Source organism: Panthera pardus, unplaced genomic scaffold (assembly GCF_024362965.1).
Source record: "Panthera pardus isolate Hobbes unplaced genomic scaffold, ASM2436296v1 HiC_scaffold_10, whole genome shotgun sequence".
Taxonomy (NCBI): domain Eukaryota; kingdom Metazoa; phylum Chordata; class Mammalia; order Carnivora; family Felidae; genus Panthera; species Panthera pardus.
The window spans coordinates 11402788-11408787 of NW_026526655.1; positions in this window are offsets into that span (position 1 = coordinate 11402788).

Consider the following 6000-nt stretch of genomic DNA (forward strand, 5'->3'; position numbering starts at 1 on the left):
TGTGCTCCTACATTCTCAGTCATGTGAAACAGTGAAGAGAGCCCTAAGAATTCTTGCTGACTTCCTTATGTTTACGTAGGTTACGAAGACAGTTGTTCAAAAGTTTCACGTCCAACGTCATTGCTCCTAAGTCTTGTGTCTTAATTTTTGATACCTTCTTTTGTAACAATGATTCCCCCCCAACCCCCCCCCCCCGCCAATCTGGATGACATCCCTAATGTTAGATATTTTAAAAAATAGGGGTTCCTGGCTGGCTCAGTCGGAAGATCATACGACTCTTGAATTCAGGGTCATGAGTTCAAGTCCCACGTTGGGTGTAGAGATTACTAAAAAGAATAAATTATTTTTAAAATAAATAAAAAGAAAAAAATAGACTGACGCGAGTCTAAGCTGCCTCACGAAATTCAAAGGCAATGACAGAGTAAGGAACGGTATGGTATTTTACGTCTTGCCACTTGAAATATCAAAGAAAACCAGCAGTCTAACCCACTAACAGCTTAGATAATGTTGACCGTACAGCCCAGGGGAGCCCCCCCCCCTTTCTTGATTCTGTTCTTTGCTTGCATCACCAAGCATTCCAGAACTATTTCTGGAACTTTCCAACCCTATGTTTGCCTGAGTGCCCCTTGACTGATGATTTGTCTTCTGTGGCATAACTGTACTGCCCCCAAAGGGAGCTACCAAGTTAACCTAAATGTCGTGCTCCGCCACAGTGGAAGAAGCCACGTGCTAGGAACACTGCAGCCCGTGTCGAGGAGGGTGGCCACGTTTTCCTGTAAGAGACGGGTGGGCAAGAGAGGGGCCGAGCCGGAAGCGGTGCTGTGTCTTTTGCCTTCTAGTTCAAAATCTGGTTTAAAATCAAATCAAAGATGCAAATCGAAGAGGTTTTCATGCTATCTGTTGGGATTTCTGTTTAACAAATGGTTTGGTCTTCCTGCTTCTATGTTCACCTTCGTCCACTGTCCATTTTCAACCAAATGCTAGAGGGGTCTTTTTAAGCTTTAAGCCAGATCATGTCCCCTTGCCACTAAAAATCCCGTATTGCCTGCCCCCCATCCCCAGCTCTGTCCTCCTGTCCCCAAGGCTCCTCCTCTCTGTCTTCTCTGCCCCAGCCTCTCTGACCTTCTTGCCTACATCAGAAAGACACCAGGCTCCTCCCTGGGGCCCTCACTCTGCTTTAGACTGGATACTGCTTGCCCGTCTCCCACGCTTCTCTACGGGGCCTCTCCTGATAGCCCAGTTTAACCTGCACACCATCCGCATTAGCCCTCCCCTCCCTCCTCTCCTTTTTGTTTTTATTTTTAATTTTACTTTTCCCAGAGCACTTCTTACTACTCTGTTTACTGTTTACCATGCAACGATCTCCCATGAGAATGTACGCTCCAAGAGGGCAGGCATCTTTTTTACTAATTTTCTTTTTCACGAATGTATTCCAAGTGCCCTAAACAGTGCTAGGCACTTAAGAGGTTCTCAATTAATATTTGATGCATAGGAGCACCTGGGTGTTTTTCATGTTTTTATTTTTTAGGGGGGGGGGGCGGGGAACAGAGAGACAGGGAGACACAGAATCCAAAGCAGGGTCCAGGCTCTGAGCTGTTGGCACAGAGCCCGATGCAGGGCACAAACTCACGAACTGCAAGTTCATGACCTGAGCAGAAGTCGGACGCTTAACCGAGTGAGCCACCCAGACGCCCCAGCATCTGACTCTTAATCTCGTCTCAGGTCATGATCTCACAGTTTGTGAGTTTTGAGTTCGAGCCCCACCTCAGGCTCTGCACTGACTGCACAGAGCCTACTTGGGATTTTGTCTCTCCCTCTCTCGAACCCTCCCCTGCTCTCTGCCTCTCTCTTTCAAAATAAATAAATAAACTTTAAATATATTTATGTGCATACATGTATATACATATATATATTTGATGCATAACGGGTTGAATGAATAAACAAGTGAGTGAATAAGGCCTTTGTTCTGGGATGAGTATTGATTAGTTGCAAAAACATCCCCACCCGTTGTTGAAGTAAGGAAACAGAGGGAAAAATCAACATGGTAGAAAGGCTGAATGCAAATGATGGCGTTTATTACTGTCCTTCGCATATTACTCACTGCTGGTATTTACATATCTTGATAGGAGGAAAAACATACAATTTCCAGAAAGTCGTTTTTACAGTATTATTATTATTTTTATTTTATTTATTTATTTATTTATTTATTTATTTATTTATTTATTTATTTATTTTAACTAACGCCGTTCCCAGCCGATCTTTGGGTCTTTGGGGCAAAAAACAAAGTGTTGCCTAGATCACTCTAACAGAACGTCAGGTTTGACTTCATTGGATGGGAAGCAGAAATGTGCGTACAAGGAAGTGACTTAAAAGTCATAAATATTTTGCCTGAAGAAACCTGCTTTTGTGGTTGAATGATGGAATAATTTATGCGAACTACCTTTCAGTGTCTCTAAGTTTGCAGAGGTGAGCTCATGTGATGAGCCAAAAAGCCTTAGTGAGACATGCTCTCTGGACTGTTAATGAAATGCCAGGCCCAAGGGTCACACTAAGGCTGGGTAATGGATTACCAGTGAATAACCATCATCCCATCCAATTAACTTCTGCGGAGGAAGCAACCTTGAATCTATATGCCAGCAATATTGGGGTATATAAAGACATCATGATTCTATTTAAAAGAAAGCCTGACACTCGAGGCCCAATGAGATCGTGTCCATAAAGCTCTGAATTGGGGGGGGGGGGGGTAATCTCACACAAAATCGTGTTACAAACTAGACGTACTCAGAGATTTTATGCTTCTTAAGGAAAACGTACATTTTTGTAGCAGTTTGGGTTTTAAAGATTGACGGGCCTTCCTTGTTTCCTTCAATGTACTTTGCCGAAGTACTTTTCACGATCTAGATGCCAATGTGACTACTTCAGCACGAACCCAACGGCATCCTACTGTGCGGCCCTAACAAAATTGCAAGCCTAACCTTTTAAAAAAGTACACGTAATTGCTAAGACTTGACGAGAGGTGACTAAAGAAAGCTTTTTAGGTGAATCTCTGGTGTAAATCCAAGGTTAGCAGCATTTCATGGACAGAGAAGGGGGTAACCCTGGTTTCTTAGCCAAGATAGCCTCCTAAGAAAACCCAGGCCCTGTGTTTAAGTCTGGCCTGGATCTGAAAAACCTGGAGGCCTCCTTCTTGCTGCCTTCAAAGTCAGCAGGTGTCAACAGGCTCAATGCCAGGCCATTCTCTGAGACCTTTCTGTGGCCACTCTGCCAACCCTTGTCCCTCTGGCCCTTTCATCCCTAAGTTTTTTCATCACACACCATTTCTTTCTGACCGTGCCTCTTTCTCCTCTTTACAGGGCTTCTTCCCAGGAGAGGAAGATCCTGAGTTCTCCATTCACCCTCTCTGGTCCTGTAACGTTTCCTATGCCCCACCTCTTACTTCCCTCTTACAGCCCTCTGACCTCCCACCTGCCCCCTGCCCTGTTCTGTGCCAACGGTGTGTGCTGAATGAAGTTGAGGAACCAGGCCCCTTAGGCCTCGTTTTCCCCAACCGAGTATGGGACTTTGGGTCAGCCACCTCAACTCTCTGTGCCTCGACCTTCTCATTTGCAAAGTGGATGAGAATACTAACCGTGCCTGGCGCGTATTAAACGAGACAGCACACGTAAAGCGCTCCCAACAATGGAGGCACGCATTACCCATTGCCACCGTTATCTTCAAATGAAGAAATGCATCTATCCTTGAAGCCTCGGGCCACATTTCGTCCTTACGTGAAGCCTACTAGATTTTTGTTTGTTGGTTTCAACTGATGGAATGGTTCTTGGTTCTTGTTTATGAATTTGAAGCCTTCAATACTGGGTTGGTGTTTTTCTCATCTCCTCGGAAAGGTACCGTTTACTGAGCACCTACATGTGTCAGGGACTGGGTTCGATCGATACTTCGTGTGTACGGTCTTAATTTGTTTTCGAAAAGTCGGTGTTACTACTTCTCTTTTCAGTGGAAGAAACCATGACTCACAAAAGATAAGCTGGTTTTCCAGCTTCACAAAGCAAACGTGACCAAACTCACCTGTCTCCTCAACTTCAGTTTTAGATTAAATGCCCTCCAAAGGCAAGGTCAGGACCTCTCGCTCGCTTTGCCTGTTGCTCATGGGGAGAAGGTGTTGGGATGGACATCAGGTGTGGAAAGCAGAGTCTGGTGATACCAGAATTGGCACTCACAGAGCACTGAACAACTTTACGACGCACGCTCGCTTGCACTGTTATTGTTGTCCCTTCCCAAACAGGGGACTGGAGGTAGGAGAGGTTAACTGCCTTTCCCCAAAACCAAATCGCCAATAGTGGCAGAACCAGGGCACCAATCCAGGTGTCCCTCCATACTTTGCCCACCAGAACACCATTACCTTGTCCCCAGTACCATCTGAGACCCAACCAACCGCACAATATTCGGAGACAGAATAAATTTTGTGCGAATCTCAAATACTGCAAAAGCGGCAATGACCACAAATTGGCAGAAAACGTGAAACTGTTTTGCCAGCGTTCAGTTCTTCCAAAGGAGGAAGACAGAGAAACTCAGAGCCAGGCCAAGTTAAAGAAATCTAATTCTCACTCCGTGGTTAGAACTATTCAGCTCAAATGGTTCCTTTAATCCAAATATCGATTTATATAAATAACAAGCCAATGGGTTTAGGAACTCTAAACATCGTCCTTCCTCATTCGTAAGAATTCACTTCTAGAACATTCCTTCTCATCTTTCAGAAAGGTCAGGCATGGGATCATTTCAACCTCTGTCCTACAGTGGCATCCCTGAAAAGGGATTGGATTAGGTGACATAATTGTTTTTCTATTTCTAAATATGAATGAGCACGTTGGCGTGTTATACAACAGAGAAAGAAAAAGAATGGTGTGTGTTCAGGAACATGCCCCATTTCAAGAAGCAGCCCGTGTTTACTAGGGAGTTTGTTCATCACAGATCTGTAGACGGAATGGTAGCAAAAACGCTTACACATGTTTGCACAGGGAACAATTGCAACATGAGTCCAGCAAGTTGAACTAAAACCCATATTTGTGTTTCTTCAACCGATGGTGTTACAGGGGAGCCTGACCCCATTATCTTGACCTCTAGACAGACACACTTAGAATCGAACAAATATCAGACATGGATAGGTATCTAAAGGGTCATATATTTAACATGTTATCTCCCGAATACAGTGCCCTAAGCCACATGGTATGAGAAATAGAGCAAGGAACCAGAGACAGATCTTTTGCTGGAAGGGCAAAGTGTCACAGGAGTAGGGAGATAATGTGCTAAGGCAGCTCAAAGGAAGGCGTGACTTCCTTGGTCTCAAAGGATGAGGGACAGAACACTCCACGGAGGAGGTGGCAGTTGAGATGGGCAGGGTTTGGAGGGCAGTTGGCCTCGGGGAAGAAAGACCATCCCAGACAAAGGAGACAACCAGGGTTAAAGCTAGAAGTGGGAAAACGCAGGAGGCAGACAGAGAATGGAGAATCTCATCTGTTCATAGTGTAGGATGCTTGAAGGTCAGGTTTTTAATGGCAAATTCTGTTACTGAGATTTAGATAACATTAATAATTTTCAATGAGTTGAGGGCGCCTGGGTGGCTCAGTTGTTAAGCATCTGACTTCATTTCAGGTCATGATCTCATGGTTTGTGGGTTCGAGTCCCACATCAGGTGAGCTCCACTTTTCTCTCTCTCTCTCTCCCTCTCTCTCTCTCTCTTTCTCTCTCTATATCCCCTTGTCGGATTCTCTCCCTCTCTCTGCCCCTCTCTCACTTGTGCCCTCTCTCTCTCTCAAAAAAAAAAAAAAACGATTTTCAATGAAGTCAAATTCTCATCAGTTAGCCAGTCCCTTGTCTGACCACCCCCTTGCCTCTCCTAGCAGAAGAAGTTTCCAGGCACTTCAAGCTACATGAGTGGTGTAGACAGTTGGCCAGGCACCCCCCTAGGAAACATTTCATGGAATCATGTTTAACTTTTACAAC